This window comes from Hipposideros armiger, unplaced genomic scaffold, assembly GCF_001890085.2.
Source record: "Hipposideros armiger isolate ML-2016 unplaced genomic scaffold, ASM189008v1 scaffold_163, whole genome shotgun sequence".
In the NCBI taxonomy this organism is placed as follows: domain Eukaryota; kingdom Metazoa; phylum Chordata; class Mammalia; order Chiroptera; family Hipposideridae; genus Hipposideros; species Hipposideros armiger.
Genome location: NW_017731513.1, coordinates 2,674,374 through 2,689,767, shown reverse-complemented (window position 1 = coordinate 2,689,767; position 15,394 = coordinate 2,674,374). Strand labels below are relative to the sequence as shown.

The 15,394-nt window shown below is 43.9% G+C and overlaps 1 long non-coding RNA gene across 5 annotated transcripts in view; it reads left to right on the top strand.

The window, feature by feature from the left end:
* Positions 1 to 871: 871 nt before the first annotated feature.
* The window catches only part of LOC109387590 (uncharacterized), a 74,667-nt gene continuing 60,144 nt past the window's right edge, over positions 872 to 15,394 (top strand). For all 5 annotated transcript variants that reach the window (XR_002125036.1, XR_002125035.1, XR_002125037.1 and 2 more), the window contains exons 1-2: positions 872 to 1,583; positions 2,855 to 2,926. This is a non-coding gene — a long non-coding RNA (uncharacterized LOC109387590). The remainder of the gene's footprint in view (positions 1,584 to 2,854; positions 2,927 to 15,394) is intronic.

Here is a 15,394-nt window from a genome sequence, read left to right as displayed (position 1 = left end):
CCCCCACCCCGGTTCTTCGGTTTTGCAGCACGTTGTCCGTGTACCACCCGCCCTGAGGCGGCCTCCGCCTGCCCGCGGGCTCCGCACCGAGCGGGCGAAGTGCGCGGGCTTAGCGGCTTCGAGCGTTTTTCCGCCTCGACTCGTTGCCCCTGGACGTTCGCGTCCCTGGGCCGCCGTTTCGGAACGTGGGGCGAGAGCCCGCCCGTCCGTCAGGCTCGCGGCGCCGCGGAGCCTCCTGAGCCCGCGCGGCGCTTTCCGCTCGGAGTTTCCCCGCGTTTTCCGACGGTAAAGAGGGGGCGCCTCTTTACCTGCGGGGCGCCCACCCGCCGGTGCCCTGAGCCCGCGGGGCTGACGGAGGGGCCTGGACTCCGCGCGAGGGCGGAACGCGACTCGGGGAGCAGTGTGCCTCCCCCACGTGCCTCCTGGGGGCAGCGACTGGGTCCTTTGAAGAAACAGCAGACGTGCGAGAAGCCCTGAACACCCGGCAGGAAGCGCCTTTGTCACGGACGTTTGCGTTTACGCGGGAAGGCTGCACCTTTCCGGGTGTCCCTCGTCGCCCCGGGCCCGCCGCTCTCAGAGTGAGGGCAGCGGCTCACATCGGGGGGCCAGCCTCTCCCCGTGTGCGGGGCCCGGCCCGGTAGCCTGCCCTGGCTCAGGCTCCCCCCCAAGGCCTCCTCGTTGGTCGAAGGGGATGTTTAAGGTGATGTCTTCCACCGAGGAGGCAGGTTGCTCCGTGCTCCTGGGGGCCTCCCATGTGTGCGGGAGGCGTACCTGTTACCAAACGTTTAATTGGTTTTTCTCCTGCTAACCTGTCTCCTGTCCATTTGATGAGCCCAGCCAGAATAACCAGTTAAAGGTAGAGGAAGGAAGACGTCTCCTCCCCAAAATTGACCCCTCGTTTTTCTGTCTCCGTTGCTGTTAGGTCAACTTTTAGGCTCTGTTTGCATTATTACAAGATTTAGAGAAAAAGAGAAAAGTAGAGAACAGTCATCAGAGACAAAAAATAGGGCAGAAGAGATAAGTCGCGCAGTGTCTATCGAGGTCTTCAACACCAAAATAAAGTTCCAGATAGAACAAAGACAATGGTGCGAGGAAACTTACGAGAAAAAAGTTTTCAGAACTGAAGGGAGACGTTAGTGTCCAAATGTATAAGACCTACTGATTACCAAGCGGGAAAAAGAAAAAAGTCTGCGTGCGGGCATATGAAATTTAAGGCTAGCAAGACAAAAAGGAAGATGCTAAAAGCTTCCAGAGAACAAATACAGGCATGAGAATTCTCCATCAAGGCATGAGAACCAGCTTGGCTGTAGGCTTCTCATCAGTAGAACTGGATGTTAGGAGACAAGAATGACCTCAAAGTCAGGGAGATGACTGTGAACTTGGAATTTTATACCAAGCAAAACTATCGATAAAATATGGGGGTAGAATGAAAAAGGAAAACATAAACTGAGACAGGTTTATCTCTCAAATACTCTTTTTCAGGATGTTACTTGAGAATGTGGGCTGGCAAAACGGGAATTATCCGAGAAATTGGAGCAGGTTGGCTCTGTGAACAATAGAACTAATTCAGAAAAGCAATGAAGGTAAGTCCCAGAAACCAACAACTCTGCAGCAGGTCTGAGAGCCACCCACTCAAATTGAAAGGAGGCCTCAGGGCTGTAAGAACTTCTTGTAAAAAAAAAAAGTCCCTAGGTGTGATTGTATCCTGAAAACGTGGGAAGAACCTATTGTAATGATGCCATAAAACTAGACAATTCAAAATAAAAGTAAAAAGGCTGTTAAAAGTCCAGTAAGCGTGGGGTTATATGACAAAAAGTATTCAGAAAAACAAGCATAGTCATAGAATAGAACTTGCTTGGGCAGAAAACAGTGTTTATGTGCAAATGTAGATGCTGGTTTCCAAATTTACAGTCCAGCTGTAGACAAAGCAAGCATCCCTTACCTATGGCTACGAAACAGGTTGTAAATGTTAACTGTCGAAGAGCCAGAGAGGTGACAAGAAGATACAGTATTCTTATTTGACAAAGTGAAGAGATACTACTGCTTGCAGTTGGAACAAGAAAAAGGAGCTTAAGTATACATGTAATCAGTGGAAAAGCTAACAATAGTGATATAATTGCTTAGGTGTTGCAGGGAGAGAAATTTGGGGTGGTTAATTTAATAAAATTCATATCTATCTTGGCAGAAAGTGAGTATGCAAAATCTAACCTTGATCCACCCAGAACTAGCAGCATAAGTTCATTATTTAAAAGAGGAGAGTCACTGTGAGGTCAGTGCCATTGCCTCTGGGAACAAGATTGGAGGGATTGAGAAAGGATGGGTTGGGGTCTTTTTGTGTTCAGTCTCCTTTCTTTCATTCATTCATTCATTCATTCATTCATTCATTCATATATTCATATAATAAATAGCTATTGTATGCCAAAGATGTGCCAGGCACACATAAAATGAAACAGAAGAGTTGGAAAGACAGGATATTTTCTACCATGACAATGCCAAAATATGAAATTTAATATTAGACTTATTCTTAAAATTTTTTCTTATGCAGTTGATGCCAACCACATGGCTCCCGTCTTCTCTCACCCTTCTTCTGACGTGAACTTTTCAGTCGTCTGGCACCCACACCAGCCTTGTTTGTTGGTGTTGTGGGGAGCTCATGAATGGGGCAGCAAAGGAGAAATGTGGCCTGTCCTGCCTTTCCCCTCCAGCCGGGTGGCAGGGAGGAGTCCCAGGACTCCTGTGGAGGGGATTTTTGGTTTTGGAGTTCCTGGTGATGTTGACACTGCCTTGAGCTGGAGCTGCAAGGATAATGAGCATGCTGAGAGCAGGAATGAGAAAAGCCTCCTCTTTTTCACAGATACAGATTAGCGCCCCTCAACCATGGCTGCATATGAACATCACGGGAGCATCAGTGAACCTCAGTGCCCAGGTATAGACTCCTCCCTCCCTTCCCACCCTCACCACTACTGATTGAATTAAAAAGTGGTGAAGGGACCTCAGCACATGATTCATATCATTAACATACAATTCACATGCAGTTTTTACACAATTGAATTGACAAAACAGATGAGAGCTTCAAAGCACTTTTCGTTCTGATATTCATAATATTGTGACAGACTGAGAAAGAACTACAGTAATTCTCTCTTATTCCCCGGGGAGGTGTTCCAAGACCCCCAGTGGATACCTGAAACTTTGGATATACTATTTTTTCCTATACATGCATACCTGTGATAAAGTGTGATGCCTTTTCCATCCTAACTAAGCACAAGTCATACACACTGTGGCTGTAACTTTCGCAGTTTGAGGTATGACAGCAACATAGCAAGAATTTCTCTTTTCTTCTTCACAATTTCATGGATAGAAGATGTCATTCTTACCATAGATCTTAGCTTAGCATATGTTTTTTTTCTTTCATCTTTTCACTTAGAGGAAGCACTCTGCAGCTTCCCTTTGGCATATTTGAATTGCCAGCATCACTACTCTTATGCTTTGGGGTCATTACGAAGTAAAATAAGGGTGACTTGAACCCAAGCAATGTGATGCCTGATACTTGATCTGATAACCGAGAGGGCTACCAAGTGAACAACGGGTGGGGAGCTAATGCAGTGTGTACACTGTACACAGGGACGATTCACATCCCAGGTGGACAGAGTGGGGCCACGAAAGATTTCATCACACTGCTCAGAACGGCACTCAATTTAAAACTTATGAACTGTTTGTTTCTGGAATTCTGCATTTAATAGGTAACTAAAAGCCACAGAAAACAAAACCGCAGGTAAGGAGGTGACTATTGTATACTCGCTTCTTTGACCTTATAACACAGAGTTATAACGAATAGGAAATGTGTAGTTTATACGTCATTGATCCAAGTTAATTCAGTGGTCAGAAGCCCCCTAGGCATGTACTGGTTTACAATTCTGGTCTCAGCATTTGTTCTCAGTGCCCCCCCATGCTGTTCTCTCCGAACATGGGCACTCTCTCCTCAGGATTCTGCGTTGGCTTTTCCCTCTACCTGTAACACTCTTCCCACCACATCCACATGACTGACTCTCTCACCTGGTCAGAATCTACTCAGACATTGTCTTCTCACTGAGGCTGCCCCGATCACCCTGTTTAAAATCACAGTCTGCCTTCCTTGTCCCAAATCGGTACTCCCAATCTTACCCTGCTCTACTTTTGTTTTTATGGTAGCACTTACTACCTTCTAACATATATAATTTGCCTGGTTTATGTATCTGTTGTGTAATGTTTGTTTCTTCCCACTAGAATGTAAACCAATAAGATAGGGTTCTTTTTTGTTTTGTTCCCTAGTGAAGCTTAAGTGTCTGGAACGGTGCCTAACTCATTGTTAGCACTTAATAAATATTTGTTGAACTTCAGTGGCCTCTTAAATAACATTTAGCTCATTGTCTCCACAAAAGATATGTGTTTAGCCATGTTATATAAATGTGTTTGGAATGTGCTAGTGTTACATTGTTGCATAAAGTCTTTGTGGAGTTATAAATCTCCCCAGGCAAATGTTCTCTCCCAGGAAGTATGTGGCTATCTGGGCTGGGAGTCAGAAGATCTGTTCATTAGATGTTATAATATTTGGCATGATACCTTCACCTCTAAGCCTCACTTAGGCAATCTATAAAAAGCAGAGATTGGTGTAAGCGAATTCCAAATTCTCTTCCTCTTCCATCATACAATATTTTATCAGTCATGAGATGGTGACAGTGTTAATTTTGTGTTTTCTATTTTCTTATGAAAGCAGTTGAAAAGTGCAGCTGTCACCATATTTCAAATTGAGTTTAGTAGAATGGTTAAGAGTTATCCTCTTTGGAATCTGTCTTTGTTTCACTCCTTGCTTAACCACTAGTTACCTGTGTATCAAGTTAATTAATGTCTCTCAGTTTCAGTTTCCTTTTCTGTGAAATGAATATTGTACCAGTATCAGAAGGCATTGTTATAGTTACTGTGAAATTAAATTAGGCAGTGCATGTGAAAACATCTAATACAGTGCATGGTTCATTGTATGGGCCCAACAATTTTTAGCTATTAACTCTATGAAATACTAATCTTAGCAGTACTTTCTGTTGCTTAGGTTTGTGGAAATAAAAGGCCATCCGGATCAGAAAAGCAAAGGCTAATTATTTTGAGCTTGTGATAGAAATGGAGTCGGACACCAATGCTTGCATTTTGGCAGGAACTCAAAGTTAGGCAGACCAGTGGGAAAGCTTTGGTGGAAAAAAGGGAAGTGTTCAGGTGTTTCCTGATTGGAGGCCAGCGGAAGTTAGGGGTAGCTGGTGAGAAGCCAGGCATCCCTGGTTAGGAGTATGTGTTTGGCCTTTTGTGCTTGGCAATAACTCGGAAGCATGGACAAAAAACAGGGAAGCTGTCAGGTTTTTATCAAGTCCTGGACATTTGGGGCTGATTGTCACTGAAGTTGTTTAGCTTTCCAGATTGTCACTAAAGATGGCAGTCTGGCCTCCTGCAAGCCTGACAGCCTGGCTTCCTGGGCTGCGTAGTGCAGGTAAAGGGCTTGTTTCCTTGGCAGGTTGCTGCATCCTGGGGGTCACAGGTCTGCTTTTATATACAGTCTGGCCATGGCCTGTTTGCATATTCGGTCTCTTAGCATCGTAAGAAAACAGTAAAATTTTAATTTCTTTCATGGAATTAGGCTTTTTAATATCAAAACAATGTTAATGTGAGGACAGTTGAATTAACTCCATTAATTTACACTGAGATTGAATTGGGTTGTCGGAAAAGGCATGACGTATTTTTTTCTATGTTTTTCGTTGCAAAAATGCGTCATGACTTTTCCGACAACCCAATAGTTTTAGAGTTTGTTTCAGCTAAGTGTCATTTGGTGCCAGTGTGAGAGTCTAGTTGGATGCTGATAGTACCTAAGCCTTATCAGCAAGTACGAACAATATTGACTGGAGAAAAATGGATTGTTTCAGTTTTCTTAAATAGATCAAATTTGTTTATTGATTTGACTTAAATATTGATACTTTGTTGGTAGAAACCTATCCTATCAGCATTTTGCAAAGTGCATTACCTTCCCTTAATCCATTTTATCCATAAAAAAGGCTTAGAACAAATATAGTTATAGATGTCCTTTCTACCTAATTATCCTCTTCAATGCTTGTTCACCCATTAAATCTGAGAAAATTCTAAGATGTCTGGCAAGGTATTTTTGGAAAGGGATCCATTTCCTACATTTCCCCCCAGAAGCTTCAGAATTTCAATTTATGCCAGGAAATTGGAGAATTTCATAAGGACACTGCCATTCTTTTTTCACATTAAAATGTATTTTTGTTATTTTGCTCCTAACTTTATTCTTTTAGTTTTTTTTTTAAGATTCTTATTGGGGAATTGCGGGGATGGGGACAGTGCTGGGGAATTGGGGGAAGGGGAACAGACAAGTTGCTGTCGTTTTGTTCTTCAGTCTAGGTGTGGAGGACGTTGCTTCACTGGCCCAAGTTGGCACCATCATTGCGCTCTTCCCTGGTGAGGCAGATCAGTCACCAGCTTCTAAACGGGCGCTTACTGCGGCTGCTGGCCGCTCACGCTGGCTGCTGGCTACACACGGTAGCCCATGGCAACCCACTGCCACAGGGGCTGCAGCCTACACCATCGCCAGTGACTCACGGCAGCCCAGCTCCAGGTTGAGCTGTTGTTCAGCATCTTAGCTGTGGACGGCAGTGTCACTGGCCCTCATACGTGGGATCCGAACCAGGGCCCTCTGGCGTCCCAAGCCAGTTCTTAACCATCGCGCCACTCGGCCGGCCCTATTCTTTTAGTTTTAAAAGACTATTTGGCCTCCCCAGATAATAAAAGTCTTTTATGATATAGTAGTTCTTTTGTATGTAAATTCATTATTAATGCTTCTTGACATGGATCTCAGAGTTTTAAGAGGTATTAAACAACTAACAGTAACTTACTTGAAGACTCTCACTCCTATTGAACATCCGCTACTATCTTGCATTTCTTTGCTATAGATTTGAAAGAAAGAACTGTAATGTCAAGTACATCACATTTTAGATTACTTGGAAAGAAAACTTGAAAACCACCATTACATAATTTATTCTTCTTATGTTTTCATGGTAAAAGAAGGGGAATTGTTAACCTGGCATTTTAAAGCATTTAAAAGCATAAAACTATTTTAAAGTAAGACAAATAACCTGCATTTATGTAATAGTGATATTATTAGATATATAGTTTTACTAAAATAACTGTCTTTTTTCTCAATCTTAAAGCAGATTATTATACATCTGCAAAATAATAGCTTGAATCATAAACGTGAATGTATAATTATATCTTAAATTTATTTTAGAATATGTACCAGTCATGACATAAAGTAGTCCTTTGATTGACTAATGGCTCGCTATACATTGCTATAACTCGAATATGTGATAAGGTTGTTCTTTTGAGGGTTTACAGAGGAATGTGCTTATATGTGTGCATTTTTATTTTAATTTATGAGCCGTATTAGAAATCAATTGAAACTCATGCTACATATGTTAGAAATTTAGTATGGCATCCAGAGCTCAGAACCAGAGTTTGGAATCAGTTTCTGTAAAAGCATGAATAAAACACATCTCGCTTTCTTGTGTAATTGGGGGAGGGGGGGGGATTAACTTTCTTTCCTGTTTAAAAACACTGTGTATCCAAGAGATTATCTCCAGAGTTCTAACAAAAGATACTAGAGCTGTAGATAAACTAATTAAGTAGGAGAGATTTGAAATCTCCTCAGTATTTTTTTTCTTATGAGTATATATTTTATTGGTAGAAAGATTCTGTTTGGCTTCTTTATAGATCTGTCTGTGCTTATTTGAAATACCGTCTTGTTGTTTCATTGTGATTTATATTTCTTCCTGTCAAAGTATCTTTCAGACTATATTGTATCCTTTTTCCTGTCCTTGGTTGCAAATTCTTCTTTCTGTTTGTTGTGTCTGCTAGTACTTTCTCACAGTGATTTATTTCCTCTAGTGGATTACAATCTTGCTGTAAATTCATCTCCAGCAGGGCTTGACTTGGGGGTTTTGGCTGTGTACTCAGGATGTAGAGTCTTAGCCACAGCCCGGTGTCACATCTGCCTCTGCCCAGACTGTCTGCATGGGTTTCACCACATCTAGGCCAGTTTTAATGAAAATATCTCAGTTTAGGGTCCTTTGAGCCAAGCACATAGAATGAGTTGGGGCTCCACAGCTACACACAGGCTGGAGGGCTGGCTTCCTGTGGGTGTCTTCTTCTCCGCCCAAGCTCCCTTACAGTGTCTGAGGCAGGGTCTGTGGCTGAAGCTTTTCCATTTCATGCAAAGGTCAGCTCCGTAGGACTGGTCGTGTGCAGGAAGTATATAGTTAGGTCTCTAATCCAGACTTTTCATTCATGTTGATCAGCATCCCTGCATCCCACTCCCAAGCCTAAAACTGGTTTTTACATGTCCTTTAGCTCGGAGGACCTTATAATTTATCATCTAAATCAGGACACTTTGAAAATTTGGTGGAGACGGTATTATTACTGACTCTGAAGCAGCAGGTGCAAAGCAAGCCTACCCTCAGCAACCCGGTATGTGTGTGGTGCCTCTGCAGTCCCCTGAAGGGGTTGGCTGTGTTGGCTCCTGGTCCCGCTCAGTAATCACTGCCCCACGGTTTCTATTCCTTTATTTCTGCAGCCTGGAGATCCTCCTGTCCATTTCTCGCCCAACACTATATCCAAGGCGCCCTTGTTGTATTTGGTCCATGTGCTTGTGGTGCGAGGAAGGGGTCCTTCCAGTGGCTGTTTGTTCTGATGAGTTTACCTAACATTTATTAATTTCTTTAATATATACAAGTCTTCCTAGTCTTTTCTTGTTTCACTGCTTCCTCTGAGTTCTAGTTGGGTTTATTAGTTAATTGGGTTGTTGGAAAAGTCATGATGTATTTTTTTGTTTGTTTTTCGTTCCAAAAATGCATCATGACTTTTTCGACAACCCAATATTTCCTTATCATTATAATCACATTTATTGAATCAAGGGTACAAAGATAAGTAAAGAATTTTTCCAGTTTTTCTCCCTTGAAATATTTGATCGAATTTTGTCTAATATTTTATGTTTGCTGAATGTTCATCATTCCTGCAGTAAAGTGAATTCTTTCATTTCTTTCAAAAGGATCAAACCAGTACTTTGAACTTGAGTTCACTGCTGATACAAACAGTACTTAATTTTTATTATCACTTGGCATCTAATTAGAGCCAGTGAAAGTACCCTTGGCAACAGAATTGACATCTAATTGCTCATTACTTAGAGTCATGATTCCATTCCCTGAAAGTGGGACCAGGAAAAGCCAAGAAAGTTCTGAAAAGACTGAAGTGCCAAGAAAGTTCTGAAAAGACTGAAGTCCCAAGAAAACTAACAGAAAATGACATTGGCACGTGGAACAAGACAGGCCTATTTTTTAATCTTAATAAAGTCAAAGTGGGCACCAGGGTTTTGGTTTGCAACAGAAGCCTCGTTATGAGAACTGGGGCACAGGTGGATGAACTGAACACATCAGACAGAGCCTCAGACATGGGCTGAGTTTAGAACACATGGCACAGCCACAAATTCAGCGAGGCCAAGTGGGTCATGAGCTCTTGGAGAAGAGATTACAGACTGTTGGGGCCGAGTCGTCGTGTCACATCTGCTCTTCAGTCCCCGTTTGTTGTGCATTCCTTTAGACGTGCATCTCTTCCCTCCAGCATGGTCCTCTGCCTGCCTCTGTGGGACCACAGGCCCAGGCAGAGCACTCAGGACCGCCCAGCAGAAGCTGGGTGCAAAGGCAGCATTGGCGGTAAGCTCCACCCTTGTAACCTACTAGCTTCCCTTCGCCCACCTCTTCTGCTTTGGTTCCAACTCTTCCCTAGTGATACAGTCCAGCTTTTCTTCCTACTTGATATTTCCATCTGGTGCACTCCTTCTTGCCAACTCATCCTGATGGGCTTTGTTCAGCCAAGCTTTTACTTTCCTGAAGGGTTGTCTGTAAACCCTGTGTAATTCGTCGATGTGTTAAACCTCTTGACTTTCATCTTATGAAGGTATATTTTGGAGTAAAATACTGTAGAGTTAAAACTTTATTTGCTCTATTGACAGAAAAAATACTGTTCTTTTTCCACTCTAGAGATAGTTTTTTGATTACTTGAAAAAGCATTGTTTCTGATAGTGTCAGCACTGTCAGTACTTTTCTGACTTTAATAACTTGTTAACCTGAACGTTGAAAAAGAACCTGTACATCTAAATGCAAGCACAGAGAAGTGACATAAAACATACTTGTGGACCTCACCTCTCCTATATATTAAATCACACTCTGGAAAATTTAATGGAAATCCTCACTCTTCTCTTCCCTGGCGGGGACTTCCAAGCCTACCTGTATACTGAGGGCTCCTTGACAGGATGTTGGTTCATGCCCTGTTCAACAGTCACTTTCTCTTATATTTACTGTATCTCAGCACCTGCTTGTTTGCCATGTCCTGCCCAAATTGAAGTGTAGAAATTATCCCTTCCCCAAAAATACAAACTTAAGCCTTAGCATAGCATACAAGCTACGTGGTCCATTTCAGCTGCTGCTCAGCCCCTACACTTCACCCTTCAGTGACCTCCAAATCCTCGTAGTGACAGCAGTACACCAAGATAGTTCTTGTATTGACCTTCATCCAGCTTTCCATTTTCCTGGAGTGTCTTCTTTTTTATTGTCGAATACTATTCCAGTATATGGACTGCTACAGCTAACTTCCAGCTGATTGACTTCGGAGTTGTTTCCAGTTTGGGGCTGTCATGGATAAAGATTAAAGAATAAAATGGCAAAACACATCTGCATACAGGTCTTCGTGTAGATGTATGTTTTCATTTCGTTTGGGGAAATACCCAGGAGTGGGACTGCTGTGGCGTTTGGTAAGCGTGCACTTACCATTGTGAGAAACCTGTTTCCCAAAGTGGCTGCATCACTTTTGTCAAAGAGTTTGGAGGCTCTTGTTAGAAGTGATAAAGACTCGTTCAAGGGTCTTAGGGTTTGCACACTGGAAACACAGCTGGACAATACCCGCAGTGTTCCCAAGAAGAAAGAAAACTATGTGTTCTTAGAGTAAAAAGTATACTCTTGAGAAGACTTGGTCCTGCATTCCTAGCCTCTGGACTGGGTCGCGATGGTGATCCTCTGGCTATCAGGTGGTCTGGATACGTGCACGTTCTGTCTGTCCTCAGGCCCTAGGGGCGATCCGGGTCACCTGGAGGTCCGAGGCACAGCTGGGCACTGCGCAGGACTGGCAGCTCACACGTTTCTGTTCCCAGGCAAGTTGGAGCAAGAGCAGAACCGTTTCGTCAGGTCCCACCTACTTGATTTTAGGAATTAGCGGCCTGCTACAGCGACTCCATATTATTTCCTCACTTTCTTCTCAGTTGGCCTCTGCATCAGTGACGTGTAAATTTTAGGCACCCACTCGCCTCAGCAGCATGGGTGTTGTGCGTTGTCTTAATTTTAGGTATTCTGGGGGTGTGTGGAAGCATCTCAGCTTGGTTTGAATTTGCTTTTCATGAATGACTGAGACGTTGGGCATCTTTTTCTGTGTTTATTTAGATCGTGAATACAGTTCTTTCTCGGTAGAGGCTCCCTCTGGAGGCGTGCACTCCTCTCGGCCTTGTCAGTGCCCTGGTGCAGTGAAGGTGGTGCCGTGGTGTGTGAAGTCACGCTGCCAGCCCTGGTGACTTTCTTCCCGGTATGGCCACGGGTCTTGGGTTTTTGTCCCTAATAGCTGAGCTCAGTCCAAGCTAGAATTCTGTGGTTGCTTCTTAACCTCCTGGAGAATTTTTTTATGTTTCTTGTAAATGTCTGTACCCAAGTCGGAGGAGTTGGGAGGGACATCATTGGAGTTCTTGTCGCTGGAGAGTGACCTGCGTTAATGGAGGGAGGGCCCCAAGGAAGCAGAGTGTGGTTCAGCGCAAGAAAACTTGGTGACGAAGAACAGCATAATGACTGTACAATCAAGAGGCTGGGGACGTCAGCTCTGTGTGGGCTGGTGTTTGCCGCCTGGGATCCTAGGCAAGTTACCTGAACTCTCGAGTCTGTCTCCTCATTTATAAAATGGGGATACTATTATAATTTGGGGTCTCCCTACTTTAAAGGATTTTTGTTAAGATTGAAGGAGATAATAGATGTGAAAGTTCTGTGCAAGTATACTAAAATTGGCAGCAGTAACAGCAGCAGTGGCAGAGGTAGGAATGGAAACCAAGTAGGAGTAGAAGCAAGCGCTGCCCAGCAGTCAGAGGTGCAGCCTCAGGAAGGACTGAGCTTCTTGCCTGCTGACATGACACTAAGGCAGACGCTGCCACCAGCCCTCGCTCAGCACGTCATGGAAAGGAACTCCGACCCTCTGGCCTCTGGTGTCCTTTCCAAGGGTCAGCCTTTGCGTCTTCGTTGTCATCATCTCACTGGGTGCTCTTCCAGTCTCTTGGCAGCACACTGCAGTCATAGGAAGCTCGCACACAGAGCTAGTGAAGAGCAGGTAGGACTCAGTGTGAGTCACTCAGGAACACCCAGCTGCAGGTGACCTTTGGCAAAGATAAGCCAGGATTTCAATGGTGGACACAGCTCCCGTTATGGAAATCTGGGGAGCAAAGGTTGCCAGGGTCAGTAACATTTTCCACAATGTTCTTACGCTGACAGGCTGAGCAAATCACTTTCCAAGTAGCAAGTAAAAAGCGTAAGCTAAAATGAATAAATTTGTAAAAGTATACATTTTTACTATACCCGAGGACACGCACAAATATTAAGGGGGGAGATAGAATATTTCAGATGCGTGCAGTTTACTGGTTTTTTGAAGAACAAACATTAGGAGTAGACATTTTGGGTTTATCAAATATCTGGAATGTTTTAAAACCTTTTATATTTAAATAATTTTCAAACATGTTTAAGCTAATAACTCTATCCTTTAAAAATATATATTTGAATTTCTACTTTAGAAGTAATACCTGGTCATTACAGAAAGTTAAGAAAAAGGATATACGTTTCTGTAAAAAGCTGAGAGTTGTAAAAAGAATCTGAGAATTTTAAGAATCAGCCACTAACTGTAACTACTGCTAATAGTTTTGTATAGTCCCTTGTATACATGTACTTTTAAAATTCTGCATTCATTAACTATTCCTTAAATTTTTATTTTAATAATATCTTAATTTTGTTATGTTAAACAAAAACTTTCATGGCCAAAAGCTTTTCCTGAAGAAAAGGCTTATTGAGCCTTTTGCTGGGCAGGAAAGGACCAGGTCCTGGGGCGAGAGGTCTCAGCCTGACATTGGTGGGCTTTTGTATGGAAACGGTTTGAGGGAGAAGGATGTAAGTTGTTTTGAAAGAATTGCCATTAGCTGGAGGAGGTGGGAGAAGGTGAAGCAGGCTGGCTCTGGGACGGGATGGAGCCTAAAGAAGCCGCGTATGCGCCTTTGGGCTGGCCGTGGGCAGCAGTGCGGAAAGCTCTGTCAGCCGATGCCCATGCTGCTCGGCTGCTCTCTGTCAAGCAGCTGCAGAGGGACGTAGCCACCTGGAAGGTACTTCATTCAGAGCGTCAGCACAGGCTCAGCAATGTCATGGTCTTTGTTGGTTTCCCTCCGCAGCTGTTAACTGATTAACCCCTCTGGTCCCTTCCAACCACCCTCCAGCTGCTGTAATTTAATTTAGGGCAGCTCAGAATTTCCTCCTTGTCACCTGTATTTTACATCTTAACATTTAACCGTATTCCCTCCTGTTGAACACTTAGGCATAAACCAAGGGATTTACTAACCTATGCTTTAAAACCAGGTAAATTCCATCCTGAGCCCTGTTGCATGTGCAGTGTGAGTGTGGGTTGGCTCAGAGCTGAGGTATTTTTGTATCAAATCCAGTTATCTGCACTAGGCTAGAAAGAGCACCATGGCTGCTTCTCTAACTATGGTCGTGGTCTGACAGAAAGAGAGGAGGAAACTGTGTTCTCACAGAGGCCGCACTTGGCCGATCAGTGCACAGGTCCTGTGAACAACCAGGCTGTCATTGCTGAAGGGCAGCTTCCCTGAAGGGAAGTGGTTCCTTGCCAGAAAAACAAGTTCTGTACTTGGAATCAAACAATCTTGAAATGAATGAAGTATTTGTAGATACAGTGTTGTACTTTGTGCAGAGGACGATTTAGGAAAAACTAATTTGACCTGAAAAATGTAGAGACAGAAACACCAGCTGGAAAAATTGAAAAGGAAAAACTTTAGGAACCACATTTCTCATATAGTTTTGGAAAAATCCACCTGATAAGATAATTGTGTAAATAAGACAAGAGCTTCATGGCCAGCTACGCTAGATCAGAAACCAAGCAATCCAGATGAAAACTTAGAAACGTGGTTGGTTGGTTGGTTGGTTGTAGGGGTGAGGAGGTGCAGGGCAGGGGTGAGGAGGTAGGCTCTCCTTCATTCCTCAAGTTGGAGGGGCCTCCACCCCAGGACAAGGATGGGGCTGACGTAGAACTACTTCCGAGTAACCCGGATGCCCTGCCACCAGGCTCGGCGATCACACAGCTGGTGCTGTGCAAGACTTCCCCTCAGAGCTGCTTCAGTGCAACTGGGGACGGTCTGGGAGGGACATCCCTGGGACCACGTCTTTGGAAAATGATGTTAAATCATAAGCAAGGATGCAGGGTATGTGACTGGCATGATGCTCAGGGCTCAGTGGGTGAGAACAAGGAGGGGCACAAAGTGAGAAGTGCTGTTCCATGGGGAGTAAGAGCAGACACAGTGCTGGGCTGCTCAGCGTGACTTGCACAGATGAACACATTTCCTCCCAGCACAGCCCTCTGAAAAGCCACAGGCGCAGCACAGAGAGGTTCATTCACTTACCGAGATCACACAGCTCAGAAACAGTTTAATCACAGGTCCAGCCTCTGAAGTCTAGACACCAGTCCACACTCCCAGCAACTGTTCTCAGAGGACTTGGGTCTGCTCCAACCCAGTGGCATGTGCTTGTCTGATGTCAGCTTAGTTCTTGGACCCCGCTTGAGATGCCCAGAGGGTGGGGAGAAATTTTTACCTTCCCTGCACTGGTCACGTCTGTGAACATTTTTTCTATTACATTGTCTATATGAGCAGGTGATACATAAGGGATATGAATCATTCATTTTACATGGTGCACGTATTTTCTTTAGGTCTTGTATCTATAAAGTCAGAGATTGGAAGTTTGCTTGATATAAAGATTTAATTTTTTGTTACAAATTGCGGCCATAATGGTGAGAGCCCTGGGCCGCAGAGTGCTTCCCATTGGGGCTGACCAGCAGTGACTTTGCACTGAGCACCCGGCCAGAGGCTCGGCTCCCTCCTCTGTGACGAGGGATAATAGTAATACCTACTGCAGGATGTTTGTGATTGATGGACTGTGTTGTACATGGCCTGGTT